This window comes from Martes martes (assembly GCF_963455335.1).
Source record: "Martes martes genome assembly, chromosome: X".
NCBI lineage: Eukaryota > Metazoa > Chordata > Mammalia > Carnivora > Mustelidae > Martes > Martes martes.
In genome coordinates, this window is record NC_137897.1 from 20,193,905 (window position 1) to 20,220,866 (window position 26,962).

Below are 26,962 nucleotides of genomic sequence, written 5' to 3' on the forward strand. Positions count from 1 at the left end.
TTTTATTTTTGCCTCCTAGCTAAAACGTTTCTCCTACCACTGTGCATCATAAAGTCATGCTGATAAAGGGTGGACAGGTGTAGGCATATTTCTCGGTTCACTTATTCGTAGTTAATTACCTTTATGGTTCAAATACCAAGTGATAATAGGAAAGCCTGATAAATAGCTATCCATTAAAATGCTTGAATTATTATAAAAAATGACTTGCTTTTCTGCCAGCCAATTCTCAGCATATTATTTACCTCATAGTATGTTGTCTCCAAAGCAAGATATATATATATATTTTTCCCCTTATCAGAGGGCTATTTGATAATAGCCTCAAGCTAGTTAGGACATGCCAATAAAATATTTGATACAATGTGCACTTTAACCTGTAATTTACTTTAAATTTTTTTAAGAAAATAAACTTAAGGTTAAATTCCTACGTGCAATTTACTTTCAATCTTGTGTTGTGAAAGCATAGAAAACATTTCCATCCAGTAAAATTTATTAATGTTGCAAAAAAATGGTTTTAGGACTTGGGAGTGCTGCTATCTTTATGTGGTAAATACATTTTTAAAATGGTCTTAATGGCTTCCCTGTGAATGAAATCAGGGTTAATCATAATCTGTGTAAACTTTTCAAGAATTAGAATGGTGTCCTTTTAGAAAGGACACTAAACTATTTGGGAGAATTCTGAAGGACGAGCAACGAGGAATCTTGTGGTACACAGAATAATGTTCCCACCCCTAATATATCTATGTCCTGATCCCCAGAAGCTTTCAGGATGTTGGATTATAAGGCGGAAAGGAATTAAGGTTGTTAATCAGCTGACCTTAAGGACGGTAGCCTCCACTGTCTTGGTGGACACAATGTGATCACAAGGGTCTTTGTAAGTGGAGGAGGGAGGCAGGGGAGTCAGAGTGAGGGCTGGGGCTCTGCCCTTGAAGCATCAGGGAGGGGCAGCACTGCTGGCTTGGAAAACAGAGGAAGGGGAACAGACCAAGGAATAGGGGTTGCCTCTAAAAGCTGGAAACAGGAAGGCAACATCGTCTCCTCTCGAGCCTCCAGAAGGAACATAGACCTGCTGAATTCTTAATTTTAGCTCACTGAGCCTGGTGTCAGGCTTGTGACTACAGAACTAGGTTTCTTTGGTCTCTGAGCCAGCGAGTTTGTGATAATCTGTTCCAGCGGCAATTGAAAAGCGAACGCAGCTCTGCTATTCCTTAAAAGGAGAACATTTTCCGTTTTGTTAGCTACTAAGTTGGAAATACATCTAAGAAGCTGCATTTGAAGATGAGCAGAGGACAACCTCGGTTGTTAAATGAGTAATAGCTATGGAATAGGGTATAGCTCTTAGGGAGGAGCCGCATAAGCTGTATTGTACAAGTGTTTTTAAAACGCATCAGACTTCCACTTACGGTTAGTATATGAAAACGCTCAGTTGTTGCCATCATAACAATTTTAGCAAGCTAAATATATGAGACGTGCAAAATTCTTAAGCATATCGGAGAGCTGAGGATCCAAATAAATCCAAATAGACTAAATTCTAGAAAGCTACAAGTTCTTAGAGAAGAGGTACACGTTTGCTTTTCACTCCAATGAGCAGCAGCAGGAGAAGACATCTGCCACAGAGCCAGGTGTCGGCTGACTTTAATGGCAGTGAATGGGATCATGTGATAGATTAGAATCCCGCTGAGCAGGAGCCAGAGTGAATCTGCCCTGACCTGTCACCCTGTTTCTAGCAACTTCCGCTAAATGCACAGGAGTAGTGCAAGCAGGGAGAGTTGAGACAGTGATCCGCGAGGTGAGTGGGGCCAGGCATCAGCCATCTGAAGACCAAGCTTAGAGCCGGAGACATGAGAGAACTCGCTTCCAAGACATAGCAAACCTTTACCAGGTAAAGTGCCACCAACCTCTGTGAGGGCAAGCACTGGTTAAAAGTCCCCTTAAGGCACTGTAGGCCTTTCCAGGCAAATCACCAGTTGCTGAAGGCTGAGGGCCCAGCAGGAGACACGAGGGAATGAACTCAGAGCGAACGCACGGCAGTAAGTCCCTAGAGACTGGGAAAGGGCGGCGGGTCTGAGAGAGAATCTGATGTGCAGAAAGGTTCTCATGAGTATGGTGAGCAAAGAGAAGTTTACAGAGAACCAAAACTCGAGCCACAGAGCCCCAAAGCAGAAGAGCCGTCTCTCCCAGTTTGGAAAGATGGTACGGTACGGTGGTAGTCCGTAGTCATACCAATGCTCAGATCACAAAGGTTGCTGAAGAAAATGCCCCTTCTTTGGTGCAAAACCCCGAAGGCTCACGATGCCTCGCATCAGAGAGACACATAATGTCAATTTGCCCTGTTATTGGGGTTGCTAGGCTGGTAACAGTTACGTTGGGAGTTTTCCACATTTATCTTTGGTAAAGATACCCTTTTCTTTTGCAGTTACACGTAGTCAGTGGGGTGACACTTCTCAAGGTAGTGAATATGGAAGTCCCCAAGAACTTGCCCTCAGTGGTTTGAGCATACTTTGACATCCCTGCCTAAAGCAGTGATTACTTTATTTATTGCTAATTGTGACTTTTGAATTGTTTCATTCCACATATATCTTTAGCTATCATGCTTCTATAAAGAAGAACTTTATCTTCCCTTATCGTTCCATCCTTTTGAGTACTACTGTGGCCTTAATGGATTCACCCCTCCACCCCCACCGTCCCACTAACTGTTTTCTAGACTTCACTGTCACTAGCCTTTTGGATGCTCAGTTGAACAAACTTTGGTCATTGGGAGCCCCTTCAAGCTGATGGCTATTCTCATTGCTACTGGAGCAAGTCTTTGGCAAGAAGTTCCAAGCTTTTAGCTCCTTCCGCGTGCAGACCTAGAGTCAATCCAGACCTAGAATTCAAGGAGCGGTGATCTTTTTAAAGAGTAGTAGTATTTAGAAACAAATATTTGGGTGTTGAATGTTGTGACAGTGATCAGTTTATTACCTCCCGGTTCCAGGTACACACATCTACATATATGCTATGATAATACACAAAATTCCTTTAAGCATATCTCCTGGAAAGTGAGAATGGTGTTAAACGTTCTCAAAAAGAGGACACTGGAGGGGTCACTACAGGAGGAAAGGGCCCTTTAAGGGCATGGTGGGAACCGCAGCATAGGTGGGAAGAGATAGGGTGGACCTGTGCCCCTACCACATGCCCAGATTGTGTGGTCCTTGGCACCTTTGTACCCTTGTTCTGTCAAAACCAGTGCCTCTAAGGCTTCCTCCCTACAGCTGCCAAATGCTTCTGTAGGCCCCATGCTGCTCACTCATGGCCCACAGGGTTTTCACGTCCTGTGTCTGTGTGTGTGTGTGTGTGTGTGTGTGTGTGTGTGTGTGCAAGCACACACACACACACACACACACACACACACCCCACTGGTTGCATATTGGTTGCTATCTGCCCTAGTCTTTGCCTGTACTCTGAAAGGTTGCCTCCTGCTTATCTAGTGCTTCTAAACCAGCTCTGGCTTTGGGGAACAAGGAAACTTCCCTGCTGTCTAGGGGGCTGAATTACCCCTTTCACCAGTGAGGTCTGAAACCCAGCCCTGGGAAGGGGCTCCCTTCCAAGCTGTCCTTACTTGGGTACTCTCCTTCAGCCAAAGAGCACCACATATACAGTTTTTGTATATCTTATAGTCAATCCTCTATCCCAGATTATTAACTATTTTTTATTAAACATCCCCCTGTTGAACCCACACTGTGATTTCTATCTCCTGATTGGGCCCAGACTGATCCGGGGGTACTCACTGCTCTGAGTGCTGTTATTTCTAGGTTCTTTCAGTAGACAGAGAAGGAATTATTACATGAAGGACTCACACTGATGTTTCTAATTCATATATACCCCCACAGGCTGTTCCTTACTTTCCCCCACTTAATAGTTTTATCTCCCTCTTTCCACCAGGAAGACATCAATATATCTGTCATTTGCAGTACTCTTTGATAAACACAATGCAGTTTAGAATCGCTATACTAGTACTGCTACCAACAACAAACTTACTATGTGAAACTCAGTATTTCTTTAGATTTTTTGTATCTGAAAATGTATACATGAAGTATTTGGTTATAGTCCTGGGTAAAAAAAAAAAATGAATTTATTATTTTTTCTGGGTGGTCCTATAATCAGTCTCATATAGCCTTAGGTTAATCTATCCATATTTTCAGTATTTAGGTTGGTTTAATTCCCTTTTTGGTCCTTTTGAAATATAAAGTATTCATTGATGAAAAGTAGATGTTGTATTTTAAAGACTTTCTAAGTCTTTCCTCTATGGGACCATCTGCTGTGTCAGAGAGGCCCTATCTGCTGTGTCAGAGAGGCACTATGACTATGTTTTATTCCCCCAAACATAAATTTAATTTTCTACTTTTTAATATCCCCCCCCGGAAATATCCAACTTTGTTCAAATCAAAGTTAAACTCTGAGTAAATAAGCTCAACCTGAGAGCCTGAGGTGTTCTCCAAATAGTATGCGTTTAAAAACCTATTATTTGTGAAGTAGTTTTTATAACATGGAAGGTTTTTCAAATATCTTTATGTCTTCTACAGTATTCAGAATTACTGAGATTCCAAGTGATTGTCCATAAATGAAATATTGGCATATTCCAATAAAATGTTGAAGTGACTTGTAAGGGGATTATGATTCTTATTAGGATTATGGTCAAAATCGTGTACAAAGGATTATCTGAAAACCTAGAAAATAATTATTTTAAGAATCACATAGATTAGTTGCTACGTATTATAATAAACTGTTGAAATCACCTAAGTACTATACACACAAAGACATACACATTTATATAGTAGAGTTTGTCATTTTAGTTTGTATACATATATAGGTATATAAAACATTTTTAACCCTATAAGTATTTTATATATATCCAAAAATGAGATTAAATAAAAAGGATAAAAATGCAAACCCAAAAATGACTATAAATAGGAATAAATAAATGTAATTTTATATCAAACTGATAACAGTAAATTAGGAAAATTAATTTCCATATAAATGCCTCGTAAATGTTTGATATAAACATGACATAAAATCCACTAGTCCACATTTTTTATAAAGATGATGAAACTATATTTGTTTGGAATGAGCATGTCTGCTCACAAATGGGAATACAGTCATACAAATGCATCCATTAATTCTGAAGTGGGACACGCATTTGCTGATTTTTCTTAGTGCTAATTTGCAGGATTGGTGAGAGGTAAATCAGAATTGTGTAAGTGTTCATGGTATGTAATAACTATCCAGAACTGTGTGATGACGTGAAGGAAGTAAGAAAAAAAATCATTTTGATGTATGTCTAATCAGACAAAGAATACAAGTCTACTAGAGGAATGATAATTGAACAAAATGGATTGATTACACTCATAAAATCATCAAAATATTATGGAAACTTGATTTTTAACTGTTGTACAAATAATATACATTGTTGATAAACTTCTCAAAATCAGCTCTTCTGTTCACTTTTATGTATGCCAGACCATCATTTTATAAAACGTAATTTCTGATTCTTGGTCAATAGGTAATTTTTAAATGAAACTATGTAATATTTGGTACATACTACCAAATATATTCGGTCCATACTAGGTACTTTATGTGTACATTAAGAAACATGATAATAAAATAAGTACCCAAGAGCACATCTTCCAACATAAGTACTAGAGGACAGCCTCTTCCTCCTTCTAGTTTATGGGCCCATTTTATATATTTATCCTGCCTTTTCAGAGGTAACTACTGTTCTCAATGCTGAATTTATTATTCTCTTGCCTTTAAAAGTATTAAGAGAATAGAATGTTCATTAATATCTCTACCTTTCTCCCAATTAAAAAAAAACCCAGAATACTTTATTATCATTAAATTATCTTTTGACTTATTTTATTGTGTATTTTAATCTTGTATATTTTAAAATCAGACATTATTACTTTTGTGCAGTTTCTTTTCATTCCTTCAGGAATCTCTACCTTTCAGAGATTTCCTTATGTCTAATGAACAACATTTTGTATTTTCTTGATACCAAGTCTGCTGATAGCAAATTCAGATTTTAGCTTTGTTTTGTTTCTTTGTGCCCCAAACTGTTCTCATTTACACTTAATTATGGAAAAAATGTCTTCTCTGGATATGGATATAGAATTTAATTTACTTTTTAAAAAAATAAATTGAGGGGCACCTGGGTGGTTCAGTGGGTTAAGCCGCTGCCTTCAGCTCAGGTCATGATCCCAGAGTCTTGGGATCGAGCCCTGCATCGGGCTTTCTGCTCAGCAGGGAGCCTGCTTTCCTTCCTCTCTCTGCCTGCCTCTCTGCCTACTTGTGATCTCTGTCTGTCAGATAAATAAAAATAAAATCTTTAAAAAAAAAAAAATAAATTGAACACATCATTTTATTGTCTTCTGAATTCCACTACGACTTAAAGTCTGTTTCCCTTTTGAGGGTTATCTTACTTTCATTAGATCATTTTTAATTTTTCTTTCTTTCTTTTTTTTTTTTTCTGTTTCACTATGTGTCTAGTGAGTGTGTGTGCACACATGTGTATTTCATCCTATGGAGATTTGTTGAGTTACTCGAATCTGTGTCATGGTATCTGTCATTAGTTTAATAATTGTTTCAACCATTATCTCCTCAAATATTGCCTCTTCCCCATTATTTCTGCCCTCTCTAACCGATGCTAACAATATATTATAGCTTCTTACTGTGTCATCTATGACTTCTATCCTCTGTTTTGTTGTTTTGGAGTTTTGTGTTGTAGTGTTTGTTTTATTCGGAGTAATTTTCTGACTTATCATTTACTTAACTAATTCTCTTTGTAAGTGTTCTCTGATTGGCTTCTAGTTCAGTAATTTTCTCTTAAACTGTGTTAATCTGTTGTCACGCACATACATTGAATTCTTGATTTTAATTCTTTTTCTGTTCCAGTGAGTCTGGTTTTTTTTTCATATATGCTACGTCACATTTATAGTTATTTGTTTCCTACATATATTTTCAAGCCTTTCTTATAATATATTAAAGAAAGGATAGTTGTTTTATACCCTGATAATTCCAATAGCTCTCAGATTTATGTGATCTGTGTGTTCTCCTCTTCTCTCTACTGCTCCTCTATCCCCACCAGGCCGCTAAAAACTAGTTTAGTTTTATAGCTATTGCTTTCCAAGAAGCAGATGCCCTGAGGGAAAAAAATTACTTTCAATGCTGAGCTTCTCTTGATTTTTGCAACCTCCCTTACATCTTGGCCTGGTAATTTCTTATTCTATTATAAGCTATTTGATGCACTAAGGAATTTGTTTTTAAAAGTTCATCCAATTCTTTTAATTGTCCTCAGCAGGAAAGTTGTTAATAATTCCCTAGCTCTCTTTTCCAGAAGTAGAAGTCATCAGGTGGCCTCATTCCTTTACCTTTTAAGAATAGTTTTGTCATATTTGTTTGTATCCTTAAAAATATGATGTTTAGTTTTGCATATTTGGGATCCTTATAAAAATGCTATTGTATAATACAGTTCTCTGACCTAATATTTTTATTGTTTTAATCTATTCTCTTTATTAACACATTGATTATCCATCTAAAGATACTTGGAAATTCCTGCATGATTAGGAAGAGGCAATAAAACTTCATAAATATCAAACTATTTAAAGATTCACAAGATAAGCTTTTTCTATACCATTTATTTTTAGAAAACAATAAAGCTGTTACAATAGGAAATTTATGGTGTATATGGTGCTAAAATATCACATTGTGCATGCTCCACTATTCCAAAAAAGTAAAGCAAAAACGTTCTCAACTACAATATGATTAACATTGATGTTAAGTGTAGTTGTTTTATGATTTGTAGTCGCATTGACTCAGATACAGAAATGTAAATTTCAAAATACATTTTTTGGAAAAGGGCGCAGAGTTTGAAACAAAATGGCAGGTGACGTGGACCGGCAACAAACTGCCAACACCATAGAAGAGCCCCTGGATCTCATCAGGCTCAGCCTGGATGAGCTTATTTATGTGAAAATGAGAAATGACAGAGAGCTTCCAGGCAGATTACATGCTTATGATCAGCATTTAAATATGATATTGGGAGATGGGGAAGAAACCGTGTGTACTCTAGAGATTGATGAGGAAACATATGAAGAGATGTATAAATCAACAAAATGGAATATTCCAGTGCTTTTTGTCCAGGGAGATGGTGTTGTACTAGTTACCCTCCATTAAGAGTTGGCTGGAACAAAGAATTTATCATGTATGGAATATAGATTTTGTATGATTGCCTCTTTAAATGTAGAAGACATTCAAAAGAGAAATCTGCATAAATTTTGGTGTTAAGAAATGACCAAGGATTCTTCTGAAATGAGGTGATTTGCTGATAACTCAAAAACTCTTAAGCTAAAGGGCATTTTACCTTTTTTCCAACCCTTTCAATAACTGTGATCAGCAAGATGCAGAACTCTTTTTTCAGGAATTTATTTGCTCTGTTGTTTTCTGAGACAATTTTTATTTTTCTTTCTTTAAATTATATTTGATGTTTCCTTATTTGATTGAAATTTAAAAAATATATTTCTTTAGGGCCTCCTGGCTGGCTCAGTCGGTGGAGCATGCAATTCCGGATCTCGAGGTTGTGAGTTTGAGGCCTAACTTGGATGTAGAGATTACTTAAAAATAAAATCTTTTAAAAAACAAATAAATAAAATACATTTCTTTAATACAGTTCACTTTTCTCGATAGTTCTTATTTCTAACCTGTAACTTGGGGGAGGGGGGATGTAATATTCCCGCTAACAGTTATCTGTGTAAAGCTCTGTGCTTCCTTGTGAACCTTAAATTGACTTCTCTGCCTAAAGGCAGCTTTGAGAATTGAGAAAAGCCGATCATTTCTTTTTCTTTTTTAATATTTTATTTATTTATTTGACAGAGAGATCACAAGTAGGCAGAGAGGCAGGCAGAGAGAGAGGGGGAAGCAGGCTCCCTGCTGAGCAGAGAGCCAGATGTGGGGCTCGATCCCAGGACGCTGAAACCAGGACCTGAGCCGAAGGCAGAGGCTTAACCCACTGAGCCACCCAGGCACCCCAGGAAAAGCAGATCATTTCTAGAAATTCTGAGGAGCAATAAATACTGAGGAGATGGTAGGAAATATATTTCATGGACCACCTTAAATTAGAGGGGACCAAAGTAAAAAATTATAGGAATGATAATGTACGGCCACTTCTCAATCATTGAACATGTTGTATCCTTGCTTATTCACCCTGATTCTTGCCCTGTAAGAATATCAAGTAAATTTTGGTCAAGGAATGACTTTCTTTTCCATAAATTGCTTGTCCTCACCTCTAACTTATCTTGATTTCTGCTTTTACATTTTAATCCTCTTATACTTACATGTGAGCCTCTTTTAGGTTACTGTGTTTCCCAAGGTCATGTCTGAGACAGTGGGAAGCTTATTATGGCAACAGGGGTGACCAGTCTGAGCTATGTTCCCCAGTGGCTTCCCAGTGAAAGGTCTTGTGCCACTTCATGTCTTATTTATTTATTTATTTATTTTTTAAATTTTTTTTTTTTAAATTTATTTATTTGTTAGAGAGAGCGAGCGAGCACAGGCAGACAGAGTGGTAGGCAGAGGCAGAGGGAGAAGCAGGTTCCCCGCCGAGCAAGGAGCCCGATGTGGGACTCGATCCCAGGACGCTGAGATCATGACCTGAGCCGAAGGCAGCTGCTTAACCAACTGAGCCACCCAGGCGTCCCGTGCCACTTCATGTTTGGATGTTGATTTCCATAAAAGCTACAGCTGCTCCTGCAAAGCACTGGGACATGGGGCAGTACCTGCTGTGGATAGTCCTGATCCCTGCCATGGTTTCTTGTTTAGACGTCATCCTTATGCCAGTCTTTGGTTCCCTGCCATTGACTGGCCTTTACAGCAACTGTGTGCTCAAATGGGGCATGTGGGAAGTTTTCTATAAACAGGTGACATTCTCTACTTGAGTGCACCCTGTTACCATTTTTCTTTTCCAAGTCAATCCAATCTTGACCCTAGAAATGGAACCTTGTATAGTCTCAAGAGTTCAATTTTGGAAATTAGTCACAGGCCCCCACTGGCTTAGATTCCATCTTTAACCTAGCTGGGGTTTCTACTTTACTCTCTCAAGTGCTTGGCTCTTGAAAAATGAAAACCTGGTTTTTAGCACTCTTATCTCTAAAAACTGGCTTTGTGAAACTCTTTGAAATTTCAAGAGGTGAACAATGACACTCTCTTGCACTCACTAGCCATAACATAGGACTCCTTGAGGAATGGAGCACTCTGGCAACATAAGAAAATATTCAAGGAAAAGCAAATTAATAGATTTTGAAATATTATCTTGTTACAGATATCATGCCTTAAAAAATGGTTTTTAAACTGAACTTTCCTTAAAGCTCTTCAAGTAAAGATATAATGCCAGACAGTGTAATAAAGTAAAAGCATTAATTTACATATATTTTCATCCTTAGATTCTTAAGTTGTTTGTTTAGTTTCATAGTTCTGGAGGCTGGGAAGTCTAAGATCAGGGTCCCAGTACGGCCAAATTCTGGTGAGAGCCCTCTTTTTGTTTGAAGATGGCCATCTTCTTGCTAGGTCCTCATATGGTAGGAAAGAGAGAGAGAGAGGAGGCAAGCTTCTTCTCTCTCATCTTATAAGGACACGACTGTCATCCTGAGGGCTCTACCTTTATGACCCAATTACCTCTTGAAGACAGCGTGTCCAAAGACCATTGCACTGGGGATAAGGGTTTCAACGTAGAATTTGGGGATGACATAAACATTTAGCCTACAGTATTTACTTAGTTTAGTTTTAAAGACACAGTATATCAGTTACTTAATTTTGAAGTCAAAACCTCTGCACAGCCTGGATATACTTTTGTATTGGTAATGACTTCCTCTGCTACACTGAATTAGTCAAAGGAAAACGTGTTTCATTTCCGTTAGTGAGACTTCCTCATTAGTGGTCCTGATGTTGTTTTAGCATTTACTTACCTTGGCTATATATCATTTTTTAAAGCCACCAAGTAACATATAAATAACCCTGTGTAGGGTACAGAGCATGGAAAGTAATTTAATACTTGTGACTCCATTTTATCATTTGCAAACTGAAATTAACAACACACTCAATCCAGAGTTCTTATGAAGATTAAATGAGATAATTTAAGTATCAAGGACATAGTACAGTAGGTGTTTGATTTGTAATGATTCTTACTCTAGTTTTAAATTTTCTAATTAGTATTTTTTTCTTTATATTTGTTGATTAGATCTAACAGGTTTTTGGTGGAGTCTTTAGAATTCTTTTTGTATAAAATCATGCCATCTGCAAATACAGTCAATTTTATTTCCTCCTTTGCAATTCTGATGACTTTTATTTGTTCTTCTTGAGCGAATGCTCTGGCTAGGACTTCCAGTACTTTGTTTAATATGAATAGTGAGGGTGGACACTATTGCCTTGTTCCTGACCTTAGAGGAACAGCTTTTCTATTTTTTGAAAAATTTGTTTATTTGAAACAGAGGAGGGGCAGGGGCAGAGTGAGCCAGGGGAGAGAGAGAGAATCTCAAGCAGACTCCCCACTGAGTGCAGAGCCCAACACAGGGCTTGATCTCAAGACCTGGTGATCATGACCTGAGCTGAAATGAAGAGTCACCTGTTTAACCAACTGAGCCATGCAGGCACCCTGAGAGGAACAGCTTTCAGCCTTTCATCATCGAGTATGATGTTAGCTTATCAGATATGTTGTTATCATATATGTCCTTTGTTATATTGAGGTATGTTCCTTCTATACTTAATTTGTTGAGTTTTTATCGTGAACTGATATTAGATTTTGTTAAATGCTTTTTCTGCATCTATTGAGATAATCATATATTTTTAAAAAAATTCTATTAATGTGATATCTTACATTTATTGATTTGTATGTGTTGAACTATCCTTGCATCCCAGGGGTAAATCCCAGTTACTCATGGTGAATGATCCTTTTAATGTGTTGTTGAATTGAATTTGCTAGTATTTTATTGTAAATTTTTGCATCTATATTTATCAGGGATCTTGAACTGTAGTTCTCTTTTCTTGTAGTATCCTTTTCTGGCTTTGGTATCAAGGTGATGCTGAACACATAAAATGGGTTTGGTAGTGTTACCTACTCTTCAGTTTTTTGGAAGGGTTTGAGAAAGACTGGCATTAATTCTTTAAATATTTGGTAAAATTCACCACTGAAGCCGTGTGGTCCTAAGCTTTTCTTTGTAGGGAGACTTTTTTTTTTTTTTATTACAGATTCAATCTCCATACTGGTAATTGGGGCTGCTTAGATTATCTCTTTCTTTCTGTCTTTGTAGGTTGTACATTTCTGAGAATTTTTCCATTTCTTCTAGGTTGTCTAGTTTGTTGGTGTATGGTTGTTTCATTCAGTGTTTTTCTAGCTTGCCCAAGGAACATTATAATTCTAATTCCCCTTTCTTTCATTGACTATAGGGTTTTTCTCTTCTTGTTCTTTTTAAGATTTCATTTCATTTATTTGAGAGAGAGAAAGTGAGAGAGAGCAGTCACAAGTTGGGGGGAAGGGTAGAGGGAGAAGCAGACTCCCCACTGAGCATGGAGCCTGATGTGGAACTCTATCCCGGGACCCCAGTAACATGACCTGACCTGAAGGCAGATGCTTAACCAACTGAGCCACCCAAGTGCCCCTCTCTTCTTATTCTTATGAAGAAAATTGTAAAACTACTTTTTCTTTTGTTTCTGAATCCCCATTAAATATGTTGGTCTAGGTTTCAGGTGACCAGTTTGTCCTTGAGTCATTTTCTTAAAGCACAATTTCAAACAAAAATGACTTTACTCTCTGCAACAATAGATAACTGGCTTCTTATATTTCTAGGTGGTTTAAATACAAAAAAAAAGGGGGGGGGCTTTTGCCTTAAGAGAGATATTTGTTGAAAGTAAGAATTGCATAAGGAAAAACCATATCCAAAGTTACAGGATGCATGTTTCCAAATATATAAAGTATTTAAACCAGTCATTCAGGTATCCACTCTGACTTGGTAAGAAATATCACTCACCTAACCTTCATGTTTTTCCTAAAAATGGAAAAATGTGCAATATTTGCGTACATTTGTAGACAAATATGCCATTATCTACCTAATAGGACAGTTTCTATTAGTAGTTTCTATTAGGCAACCCAGGTAGTTGTATCTAAGCTGAATAAGTCAAAATCCCTTGTATAGCTGGAATGAACATGGATCCTCCAGATACCAGCTTCTAAGGAGAGACGTGTAAAACAACACAAACTCCCACATATCCACATAATCTTTCCAATTCACCTGAAATTCTTCCAACTTAGCACTCTTCTCCAATCTAATTTTCTCGTAAAGAACTCTCTTAAAATTGCAATGTCTCATTCAGAGGGATAGAATATTATGACATTGTCTACCATTAGTTTACTTTCTCTGATTAGTTTTAGACTGATTCCTAGGCCTACCTCCCTCAACAGGTCATCCAGTAAAACTGAAAATTGGCCAAGGAATCTGTATATTGTAAAGCATCCCTGTTGAGTCTCTGGTGGCTGGTCTTGAAAAATATTTATAGAAATGTTGCCTACGAAATCAGGGCTGCTGCACAAAGTTAATAAACAGCTGGGGGAGGGACGCCTGGGTGGCTCAGTCAGTTAAACTGCTGCCTTCGTCTCAGGTCATGATCCCAGGGTCCTGGGATCGAGTCCCGTATTGGGCTCCTGGTTCGGCAGGGAGACTGCTTCTCTCTCTACCTCTGCCTGCCACTCTGCCTGCTTGTGCGCTCTCTCTCTCTCTCTCTCTGACAAATAAATAAGTAAATAAATAAAATCTTTTTAAAAAATAAACAGCTGGGGGAGACTTTTTTTTTTTTTAAGATTTTTTATTTATTTGACAGAGATCACAAATAGGCAGAGACGCAGGCAGAGAGAGAGGAAGGGAAGCGGGCTCCCCACTGAGCAGAAAGCCCAATGGGGGGCTTGATCCCAGGATCCTGGGATCATGACCTGAGCTGAAGGCAGAGGCTTTAACCCACTGAGCCACCCAGGCACCCCTGGGGGAGACTTTAAATAGCAAAGTGATTACAAGACAGGCAGCAGGATCTTAGAGAGCAAATCATCTATTTTGTAGTTTAAACCAAGACTGACCTCTGATGGCATCTCTTTTTACTCTGTGTGGTCGTCCCTCAAGGTGTCTGAACTCTCTTAGAATATATATAAAAATTTAAAAAAAAAATCACTATGAAGTACAGCATATTAAGGCAAATTGTAAAAATACAATTTAAGGAAAATTTAGAAGCCCATATTTAAATTTTTCTTTGCATCTTCACTCATTTTAATCATTAGTGTGACTATAAAGGGTCAGAGAAATTGCTATAGAAAGTTCTGGGAAAGTTGAAAACTCTGTTTTGTCAACCTAGATTTGGCACCCCCTCTGTAGCATTCAGCTCTTCTTCAAAACTCTTACTTATGAAGACCAGTTTAGGATCTGTTTTTAGGGGTGCCTGGTGTCTCAGTGGTTAAGCATCTGCCTTTGGCTTGGGTCGTGATCTCAGGGTCCTGGGATCGAGACCCACATCGGGCTCTGTGCTCCGCGGGGATGCCTGCCTCCCCCTCTGCCACTCCCCCTGCTTTCATTCCCTCTCTCTCTCAAATAAATAAATAAAATCTTAAAAAAAAAAAGGATTTGTTTTTAATTCTTTGTTGTTATAGGTCTAAAGGAGCAGACATTGGATCTACTGTTTTCATCACTATATTATTGGAATGTGTCATGGAAGAGCCCCAACCTGAATGGAAAGAAAATCACATGCTAGTGTAGACTGGTAGCACATTATGAAATGCATGTGTGTCTCTCGGTGAAATAAAAAGAGTCCGTTGTAATTTTGAAACTGAAATTGGCAATCATCATTTATGATCTTTTATTTTTGTTTTTAACAGTTAGCTGGGAAGGCCTTAGATAATGAAGAATAATTTCTTACTTTTTAATGGTCCTAGCAACTAGAGCATATTTGCCCTTAATGGGGCTAATCTGTCTTTTCAGATAGTCATTTGATAAGAATGGCTTATACCATTATATTTTGTTTTAGATATTATTAAAATAATAAAATCTTATATGCAATTTTAATACTTATGATTAAAATGGAAATTAGGCACCTCAGTATGCTGCATTTAGATTGGAATGTGTGATGCATTATTTATTACACAAATAGGTTTGAGGATACAAAGCCTTACTTTAGCAGCTCCTTACAGGCCTACCATTTAAAACATGCCCCAGGTAGCTCTAAGATTTATGCTACATTTTACAGTCCCTTTACACCTATTTTTCAAACTATCTACAAATATTAAAACTTGTATCACTGTGCTATGAAATATCTGAGACTAAAAACTGTAATTTTAGAGACAATTTGTCTTTGTGTTCGTATATTTATAAATGAAAGACGACTATAAAATACATTCAAAACTGGCCGCCACAGGCAGGAAATCATTACAAAGAACTGTTGTTCAATAAGGTTTCCCAGTGTTCCTTAATTCAATTTCAGTTTGAACGTTTTTGAAGCTAAGCAACGGACATTGTTAACCAGGTGTTAGAGTTGGCTCTTAATAGCTTTTACTTTGTTTTCTGTGGGATGAAAATGGAAGCTAAGTCATTGTAAAAGGAAACTTGATGATCTCTCCTCATGGGTTTAAAGCAGGGGCCGGCAAATATTTAATGGCAAAGTCCAGATAGTCGGTATTTTCAGCTCTGTGGACCACATAACAATCTGTCGCACTACTCAACTCTGCCATCTGAGCTTGAAATCGACCTCGGATGGCACGTACACAAATGGGCACAACTATGCGCTGTATTCCCAAAACCAGGCGGAGTGCTGAACCCTGATTTCCAACACAGAATGCAAGCACACATGGGTCAAAGGGTTCTCTCTTTCATAGGGAAGCTGAGCCCTCAGTTGGAAGATCTCAGGGCCGTTGTGACATCATCACCGACCATTTCCGCACTCCTTCATTCACACAGACTCTGTTCGGTGAAAGAAGAAATACCACTCATCTCTCATCTTCTGTTACGCACGCTCTCAGCACACGGCCTATGTATCACCAGGATAGCTATGTGTTTGCTATTAGATGAAATTAAAAGTAACAGGGGCGCCTGGGTGGCTCAGTGGGTTAAAGCCTCTGCCTTCGGCTCAGGTCATGATCCCAGGGTCCTGGTTCGAACCCCGCATCGGGCTTTCTGCTCAGCAGGGAGGCTGCTTCCTCCTCTCTGCCTGCCTCTCTGCCTGCCTCTCTGCCTACTTGTGATCTCTGTCAAGTACATAAATAAAATCTTTAAAAAGAAATTAAAAGTAAAAAACCATCAAGAACAGTCATTTTCACAGCGAATAACCATTATTCCAAAATAATAAAAATAAAAAGCACTATAAATACATGTTATAATTTATCATAGGAAATGCCATGCTATTATTCTAAAGAAGGCGCATGGATAGACAGTGATAGAGGACTGTTTCCCTGTTTTCATTGGGAGAGATTTAGGACAAAGTTGTAGGGTTAAGTTTATGAAAGGATTGGCATGAAGTCTAGCTATGTATTTGATAAGATTCAAGTTGTCTAAGGAAAAACTATTGTTTGTCTTGTTGTGTTCCTGAAGCAGATAGCAAAATCTGGTTTTGTGATTTGGTTAGTCTCATATGACGTAAACATCCTGCGGTAGAAAACTTTCTTAAAAGTAGCGGGCAGAGAACATTGTTTCTCACCAATATCGATGTTATTTCTCTTCTTCTGAGACACATACATTTCTTAGGTCCTTGGCAGTTTTGTGGGGCCATATGGTTGTGTTCTGGCCAATGAAACATGGACAGAAGTGATAGACATTACTTCCAAGACTGGTTTTTAAAATTGCTGCAGAAATTTCCATGCTCTGTTTCTTAGTTTATTTACTGGCCACATAGAGCGAATACATTAGAGTTCTCTAAGGCCCAAGAGTGACTGGGACATGGAATCATGAGATTAAAGAGAGTTCTGGGTGGAAGTGGGTTTAAGAGTCAAGGTTGTAAATGTCTTAAGAGAATTACATGAATGAAAGATAAATAAAAGTTCAAGTGTATGATTTTTCTAGTTCTAATTTACTCGAACATAAAATGCTTACATCTATAAAAATTAGAATTTTAAAAATTTAAATCTTAAAGTTCTCTTTAAAACAAGTTTCAAGTAGCTCAGAAAACAGATACCGATTTCTACTAATTATCCTCTCACATAGAATGTTTACATCTAAACCTTGCAATCCTCGTTTGTGGTAAATGTGGTCTTTTGTAGGTCTTTTCTCTTCCTAATTGCCATTGTATGTGATGTTGTGAGGTATGCTTTTTGCCTTTTAATAGCTGATATCAGAAATGCAAACATAAATAATTTGCCTTGTGGCATTTTATAGAATAATGTTTAACCTTTGCATTCTATGGCAGTTTTAGAAAAAATAATAAATGGACCTAAATAAAATGGATTAACTGGACCAATCTTAAATTTAAAAAACAAGTAATACAGTCACATTTTGAAAACTGAGTTAAAATATTTGATAATTAATTGTATCAGTTTTGTATATTTTGCTACAGTATAAAGAGGAAAATGAAAAGAGAAAAGAATTCAATAATAAGTTAAATTGTAGATTATTTTTTATGACATAGAGTCTCATTTTACATTTTTAAACTCTAATAAAAGTATCCTTTTTTTTTTTAACCTAATATGCTTTGAAAATCATTTGGTATTGATCCTATATATTATGCTTAATAACTAATTTCAAAAATAAATTTCAATAAAAGAGACAAATTACTTTGAAAATTCAGGAAAAAAAAGCCAACCTCTTATTTTAGCACTCTTGGGTATTCAACTCTAATTGTCATTTTTCTTAGGGTATGCAGAAGTACTGAGAAGTTTCAGGCAGAAAGCCTGCTGAATAACCAGAATGATAGCACATATGCTTTGGGAGTTTAACTAATGTAATTCAATGAAATTGCTGATTGAAGAGATTTCTCATGTTATTAGTAAATGAATTTAAGAGTTACAAGAGACAAGTTGTAAAAATGGCAAACATTAGTAATTGTCAGATGCTTACAGTGCGTTACAATGTACCTGCTTCGTATAAACAGTAAATCCTCACCTTTTAGCATATTAAAACGATTAAGAGTTACAAGATTACAGAAAAACATGAAAAAGATTAAAAGAAAAAATTATTAAACACAGTAGTGTCAGGTCAGAAAAGTAGCTATGGATTACAGAAAAATAACATAAAATTATGATGTTGAAAACTCTTTCTTAAATTTCAATTCCAGTATAGTTAACATATGGTGCTAGATTGGTTTCAGGTGTACAATACAATGATTCAGCAATTCTATGCATTACTCAGTGCTCATTGCGATAAGTGCACTCTCAATCCCCATCACCTATTTCACCCCTCCCCCCAAGCACTCTTTCTCTGGTAACCATCCATTTGTTGTCTATAGTTAAGAGTCTGTTTTTTGGTTGTCTCGCTCTTTTTTCCTTTGTTCATTTGTTTTTTTCTTAAATTCCACATAGGAGTGAAATCATATGGTATCTGTCTTCCTCTGACCGACTTATTTTCACTTAGCATTGTACTCTCTAGCTCCATCCATGTTGTTGCAAATGGAAAAATACCATTCTGTGTGTGTGTGTGTGTGTGTGTGTGTATCCATGCACCACATCTTCTTTATCCATTCCTCTGTTGATGAACACTTGGGCTGCTTCCATAGTGTGGTTGTAATAAATATTGCTGCGATGAACATAAGGGTGCATATATCTCTTTGAATTGAAACCTATTTTGTGTCTGGGTTTTTGTTAACATAGCCTGGAATCTAAATCTATTTATTATATTATTTTACTTGGTACATTTCCATTTTGAGATTTAAGAAACTCATTTTTAATTGTCTTTTTAATTATTATTATTATTAATTAAATTAATTTTTAAATGTGTGGTCCTAATCAGATTTATGTTTAAATGATTTAATGTTCATTTCTTATCTGTTATGGACTGAATGCTTGTGTCTCCCCACCCAAATTCATATGCTAAAACCCTAACCCTTAATGTGCCTGTATGTGGAGGTGGGGTCTTTATGGAATTAATTAAAGTTAAATGAGGCCATTAGAATAGGGACATGAGCCTATAAGAATAGTGTCCTAATAAGAAGGGACATTGGCAAATTCTCACCCCAAGGGCTTACCTCAAGGAAAGGTCATGCGAGGGCACAGTGTGAGAAGGTGGCCACCCTCTCACCAGGAAGGGGGCTTTTATCAGAAACCAACCAGGCTGGCAACTTGAACTGGGACTTCTAGTTTCCAGAACCATGAGGGAATAAATGTCATTTGTTTCAGCCACTCAGGCTATGGGATTTCGTTATGGCATCCTGAGCAGACTTATATGTTGTCTTAGAAAAACAAAATTTTGGGGTATACTCCTCTCTCTCTGCCTGCCTCTCTGCCTACTTGTGATCTCTGTCTGTCAAATAAATAAATAAAATCTTTTAAAACAAAACAAAACAAAACAAAAAATCCACAAAATTTCATGCTGGAAGAGTGCTCTGGTAATACATGCCAAAAGAGAATTTTTGTGTGTGCTCACAAGTTAACATATGATGAATTCTTTTTTTTTTTTTTTTTTTAAGATTTTATTTATTTGACAGAGAGAGACACAGCAAGAGAGGGAACACAAGCAGGGGGAGTGGGAGAGGGAGAAGCAGGCTTCCTGCCGAGCAGGGAGCCCAATGCAGGGCTCATTCCCCAGATCCTGGGATCATGACCTGAGCCAAAGGCAGAGGCTTAATGACTGAGCCACCCAGGTGCCCCATTTTTTTTTTTTAAGTTTTTTTATTTATTTGAGAGAGAGAGAGAAAATGAGAGAGAGCATGAGAGGGGCGAGTCAGAGGGAGAAACAGACTCCCACTGAGCAGGGACCCTGATGCTGGACTCAATCTCAGGACTCCAGGATCATGACTTGAGCCAAAGGCAGTTGCTTAACCAACTGAGCCACTCAGGTGCCCCTAATTCTTAACCTGTTTATCAGAACTATAGAGTCACAAATATTTTTCCTCTCAAAATTTAGTGTTTATAGTATTTAGCATCATGAAAAAGAAGGAAAAGGATTCTATAGGTTTCTCTTTGTATGTAGCTTCTTATTTCTGCTGAATGCTTGTATGATTTTTTTTATCCTTGCAATTAAAAAGAAATATATGAGGAGTTTCTCATTTTTTTTTTTTTATATTTGCACTTGTTCAGTTAGATGGAGACATCCTCATGAAAGTTCTTTTCTCTTTATGTTAAGACACTGGTGGAATTTTCAACAACTTTTATCCATCTGTCCCTGTTTGACCTTGAATATTGTTTTGTCTCTTATTTGTATCGCTACTATTGCCTTCTCCTTCTTATCATATGTCTTATGTAGGATTTTCTTTTCATTTTCAGTCTTTACCATATTTTATCTTATATGTCCTCATAAATAGAATATAGCTGGGGTTTGCTTGTTTTATTTTTTTTTTTTATTTTTTATTTTTTTAGAGAAGAGAGAGAAGACATGAGGGAGAGGGAGAGAGAGAATATAAAGCAGGCTCCCTGCCCAGCACGGAACCCAAAGTGGGGCTTGATCTCAAGACCCTGAGCCAAATCAAGAGTTGGATGCTTAACCGGCTGAGCCATTCAGGCACCCCAGGTTTTGCTTGTTTTAAATACCAATCTAAGAATTTATGTTTTAAATAGTCATATTAGTTTATGCATATTCATACTAATCACTGATATGTTTGGATGTATTTTGCCATCCTATTTTTTCCTACTTTACATGATTTCTTATTCCTTAGCTTCTTTCCCGCCATTCATTGGTTTGGTCAAGTTTTATTTTTGTCCCGTTTGTGTTTCTTTACTTTTTGTACCATTTTACATGAATGCCCTTAAGTTTTAGTGATGATTAATTGGTTTCATCTAATGAAATATTTCACTGCAGAAAGATGGTATACAAAAATATTAAAAAATTCCTAGGCTCCTCCAACCATGTTTAGAAACAAACCATTACAAGTATGCTTCAAGATGCCTACACAGTCTTCCCTTATCATAGCTCTCTTCTTCTTGCCAGAGATAATCTCTTTGCTGATAATGATGTTTATCATCCTATTATCTTCTTTATACTTTACCAGCATATGCATTTATTTAAAATGTTACAGGGATGCCTGGGTGGCTCAGTTGGTTAAGTGGCTGCTTTCGGTCAGGTCATGATCCTGGGGTCCTGGAATCGAATCCTGCTTCGGGTTCCTTGCTTACCGGGGAACCTACTTCTCCCTCTGCCTCTGCCTGCTGCTCCCCCTGCTTGTACTTTTTCCCTCTCTCTCCAACAAATAAATAAAATCTTTAAAAAAAAAAAAAGTTACATTATTTTGCTGCTTTAAACTTTGGTATTTTATGATTAGTTTTCTAGCTTTTTTTTCCCCCAAAATAAAGAATGTAGAGAAATTTATTGCCATTTCAAAGTATAACTCAGGTGAATCGGATGAAAAAAATCATTAAGTTGACATTAAAATATGTTATTTGGCCAGATTTGTCTTTAGAAAATTTCTCTTTTGGTAGACAATTTGGCTTCTAATGTAGTGTAATTTGGTATAAACATATTGTAGCTATTTTAAAAGTCCTATAAAAACATGTTTTATGATGGTCTATCATAAATAAACAATAACACATATTAATAGAAATTAATTTTTGAGTTTGTACAATGTTCTAGAAAGACCCTACTTTCTCTACCATATTTTATATCAAATTGGGTATTTCTCTTGTGTTGCATTTGTCAAAATGAGCTCAGTAGAATGTTTCCTTTATATATATGTCAAGTTGCATCCACTCAAACTGTGGAAATTCCCCACACAAAACCCCCACAAGAATATGTTAGGAAAATTAAAAATATTTTATAGCCACATTAGCAAGTGTTTCAGCAAAACATACCCTCCAGCCTTATTTTTGGACTCAAAATTAAGGTTTTTCAGTTTGCACCATTCGATATATAGTATTGGACATGTGGTTACTGAGCCTGCCTGACGAGATTCCCTTTCGTTCCAGTTGTGTCCTAGTCTTTTTGTCCTCACCCCATTGGACTGGGACAGTCAGTCATTTGTCTCTGCTAGACTCTTCCCTTGCTTCCTGTCACACAGCCCAGTAGACCAACCCAATACCCATAGTTTCTCGTTCTTCTGCTTCTATACTCGAATTGGACAGTATACTACAAGGTTAAGTGACACACACTCTACTCTGAGGCCAAATTTTGCCTCATGGCCTATCTGGAGAAACCTCAGATGCTGAGAGGCCTTCGATGTCTCTTCTCAGTTGGTTTACCATGACATGTTAACCAGCAGGGCAAAATGGACTTTGTTTCACATCTTTACTTGCCTTTTTCTCATGCATGCTGCCTTAGATTTCCATCTCCTAAATAAATTATTGGCTCTTTAACCCATGCCTCAGGTTCTATTTATTAGAGACTCTGTCAAAGAATAATATAGCCCTGTTTGTATCTCCTTTGATGTATTATTTGCATTTCCACCTATAAGACCTTAGGATACCATGATGAAACACTCAAATTAAATAGAATTTATGCTCCTCTGTCAACTTAGATCATCTTCATGACGTCTAAGATGACCTTCATATTTTATTAATAGAAAACTGAGTTCATGGCACCTTCTTCTACTTTTTTTTTTCCCCCCTGTGTCAACCTAGGCCCATTTCCTCTCAGGTCTGCTGTCTATCTCAGTGAATAATTCCATGAACCTGGGAACAATCTGTTCCCACTCCTTATCCAAATTCAGTTTATTCACTAGGTATTTCACTTCTACTCCTAAATATTTCCTGAATCTGCTTCTCTCTTCACTCTCTCACTTTCATGGCTTAAACATGGAAACCACCATTTCTTACTTAGACCATTTCAGTCGTCTCCCAGTCAGGCTCTCTTCCTTCAGTCTCTGCAGTCTCTAATCTGTCCTTGAGTCTGCTGCCGTCATAGTCATTTTAAAGTAATACCAACTAATACTTGCTAAAAATCTCTTCAGTAAACCCTACTGCCAAAATTGTAACATATAATACAAACTTCTAGCATGCCATACAATGACCTTTGTGCTCGGATGGTTCCTATCCAGTTGAGATTTTTAAACATGCCAAGTTTTTTCACACCTGAGAGGTTTTTTTGTTTGTTTGTTTGTTTGTTTGTTTGTTTTTTACATGCCATTTCTCCTGCCTGATATATCCTTCTGCTCTGTAGTCTATCTGATAAATTCCTAGTAATCTTTAAGAGACAGCCCAGTGGTCATATCATTTCTTCTCTTAGGCCTTTCCTGATGTCCACATCTCTTCTTCTTGAGTGATGATGCAATTCTCTCCATGTTTCTCTTACATGCTCCTTGTAGGAATGGTCTCAAGACAAATGCAGATGAGCAAGAGAGGAAGTGGAAACATGTAGGGACTTTTTTAAGCCTCTGCTTGGGTCAAGTTTGCTAACATACTCTTGGCCAAAGCAAATAGCAGGGAAGAGTCCAGAATCAAAGATGGAAGCAGAACGACCTGCCAGAGAGAGAAGGAACTTCAAAGTTCTATGGCAAGGGGCAAGGATAAAGGAAGGGTGAGCAGTTAGGGCCATTAGCACAACTGATCTGCCACATGCTGTGAATATTTATTCCTGAAAACCCAGGCCTCCATAGAACCTTTTTCTTGAAGCGTACTCAGAGGTTATGTATAGTGATGGAATTAACCAAATCTCTGCTTGACAGTGCAGGAGGGGACTACTTGACTTACAGGAGGGGACTAAAAGACATTACGGGTGACAGAAAATCATGAGCTTTTGGAAGGATGCTCACTTTAAATATTACAAGCACATCTCCTTGCCAGTTAATGTCATGGCTTTAGTGGTTTTACTTGTCACTACTTTTAAGAGGTGTGATCTTAGAGAGCTGGATGTTGAGTGAGACTGACAGGAAGAATTCAGGAAAAAAGAATATGAAGGTGGATATTATAAAATAAATACAACACAGTGATTGTTGCTACAAACTAAAAAATAAATGTATTATGCTCTTTTTGTGATTCTGTTGCATTAACAGATCCTGAGTTCCAGACAGATCAAAATGCACCTTAGGGACTCTGTTTTTCTTCTTCAAATATGAAAGAATGAAAGAGAGAAAACATCTTTAAAAAGCTGTATTAGGTTATCCATGAGAACTTCAGTGAATATGTAATGAATATGTAATCACATTAGACCAATAATCAAGTGACAGCCAAAATTGTTTACCCAGTCTCTTTGCTCGTGATCTCTCTAAGCAGATGGCTCTGCATGCTTTTGAAGGAAACTTTTCTTGAACCTAAGTTTGAATAAAGAAATAGACCAAATGAACCCCATGGGGATTGAAAAGCTGAGTCTTAGACATGAAAGGACTTGGCACTGAATGAAAATTTTAAGCTAATCATAAATTACTGTGGCTATAACAAAGCATTGGATTGAATGAATCCATGATTTTACCTTTTTTTCCCCTTAGATGCTATTATATCATTACCTCCAGTCTTGATTCCTTTTAGTGGCTGTCATATATACATGGATATTTGTGAGGGATGCCCTAACTCTTGATGGATGGAGGGGCCCATTATATAAACAGAACCATCTGCTGATATACCATATAAGTGTTAACTTTATATTCTTCTTTTCCTTTTTTTTTAATTCTTATTTTTCTTAATGTAAAACAATGGAGGAGTTCGGAACTGAATTCACAACGAAAGGATAGCAAAACACATAATGCTTCAGAGTCAGAGAGAGGAGGATTTTACTCCCACTTGTTACCCATGAGCTCCATATACTTGGGTCATTTAGTGTATTTCTCTGAACCTGTGATATTATATGTAAAAGGAGAGGAATAAAATCCACAGTGAAGGATTGTTTTAAACATTAGAGAATATATTAAGTGTCCTGCACATAGTAGGTGCTTAGTAATAATATTTTATCAAAATGATAAATCTATGTTTAAACTCCAATAACAATCCTTGATACAGAGCATGTATTCAAAAATATTTAATGGAATTATTTAATGGATGATTTTCAAACATGAATCAGTTATAAATCAAAACTGGATTCTTAGCTATCTCTAGTTTTGAAATAATTTTTCATAATGATCCTATTTAACATTATAATTTTCCTTACAGTTTTTAAGATTTTTTTTATTGTAACCTCCACATTCAACATGGGGCTCGAACTCATGACTCTGAGATCAAGCGTTGCATGCTCTACCTGCTGAGCCAGCTAGACAACCCTCTAATTTTTCCTTAAATGAGTTTCTAAAAAGTATAAAATTATTACTTCCAGTTTCTATTGAAATTATGAATGTAGCCTGTTAGCTTGCTTAGTGTTAATGTGGGCAATCAGGTCTTACCTCTTGTCTAGCTCACTAGTTGATCTTTTCTGAGCAATAAGTAAAGGGAACTGGATAAAAATCTCAGTGTACCTACTTTCAGGCTATTGGTTGTAGGCTGAAGCATAGTGAAGAGGGCTCCTTTTCAGTCTTAGACCAAAATACTGAGGAACTAAGGCAGAATGGTGCTTGCACGTGACTCTTAATAGCTGTATGTGTGGGCTCATAAAAATTCCGACTGGCCCCGACATGGCCTATTATAACAGGGCTGAAGTCTTTTGGCTTTTCTACCCCTTCCGCTTTACCATTGTTACAGAGGATCTCGACATCCCTTTATGAATACTCTCCAAACCGTGGGGCCATGTTATGGCTAGTGTAGTGCCTTGACAACTTAAGCTTTTCATCAAAGTTTTATCTAAAGCCACGGCAAGTAACACAAATGAAATTATTTATGTTCAAAGATAATGTATACAAATGGTGTCTAATATATGATGCATAGGTAAAATTTCATTGTTGCATAAACACGATTTTCCTTTCTCTCTTTCTTACTCTGAACAGCATCACTACTGTAAGGGATACAATATCGGTCTGATAGGATGGTGTTCTATTCTATCACACATAACGACTAGTAGAGAAGAAATCCATACAGTTAATGCTATCATGCATTCATATGTCAACATTTATTTACATCTGACTCACAGGCATTAGGCAACACGTTGGAGACATAAACACAAATGAACCATGGTCTACTATTTTCAAGAAGTTCGCCCTCGTAATTTTCCTCTGCTTCCTCACCCATTGTAATCAATTACTCTCCACAGAGTCCCCTTGGACTTTGTTCAGACATCAGTTATAATTTTTATAATTAAGAATACGTGGGGTGCCTGGGTGGCTCAGTGGGTTAAAGCCTCTGCCTTCGGCTCAGGTCATGATCCCAGGGTCCTGGGATGGAGCCCCGCATCGGGCTCTCTGCCCAGCAGGGAGCCTGCTTCCCCCTCCCCTCTCTGCCTGCCTCTCTGCCTACTTGTGATCTCTGTCAAATAAATAAATAAATAAATCCTAAAAAAAAAAAGAATATGCAAAACAATCTTGGCCTATTATAAAGTGCTCTACCCATGTTATATTATTTACATGTCAATCAGTGACCTGGTAAGGGATCTTGCTAAATATTGTTAAAATGTCCCTATCAAATAGTGATCTTGTGGCTTATGGTGAGTTATAAGCCTTGTTTTATAACAGGCAAAAATGATCCCTTAAGGATCACAAACCTCAGTGTAAAACGCGAAACTATAAAACTCTCAGAACACAGGAGAAAATCTAGATTACCTAGGGTATGGTGGTGATTTCTCAGCTACAACACCAAAGGCATGATCCATCAAAGAAATAATTGATAAGCTGGTCTTCATTAAAATTTTAAAACTCGTGCTTTGAGAAAGACAGTGTCAAGGGAATGAAAAGACAAGCCACAGAATGGAAGAAAATATTTACAAAAGACATGTCTGATACAGGACTGTTAACCAAAATATACAAAGAACTCTTGTATGTGCAAGAAATTCTC

The 26,962-nt window shown here is 37.3% G+C and overlaps 1 pseudogene across 1 annotated transcript; it reads left to right on the plus strand.

Annotated features, from left to right (window-relative positions):
• The first annotated feature begins 7,908 nt into the window (after positions 1-7,908).
• On the plus strand, positions 7,909-8,246 carry LOC308337305 (U6 snRNA-associated Sm-like protein LSm3; annotated as a pseudogene). Its single transcript has one exon. The product of its transcript is annotated as a U6 snRNA-associated Sm-like protein LSm3 (transcript).
• Positions 8,247-26,962: the final 18,716 nt, after the last annotated feature.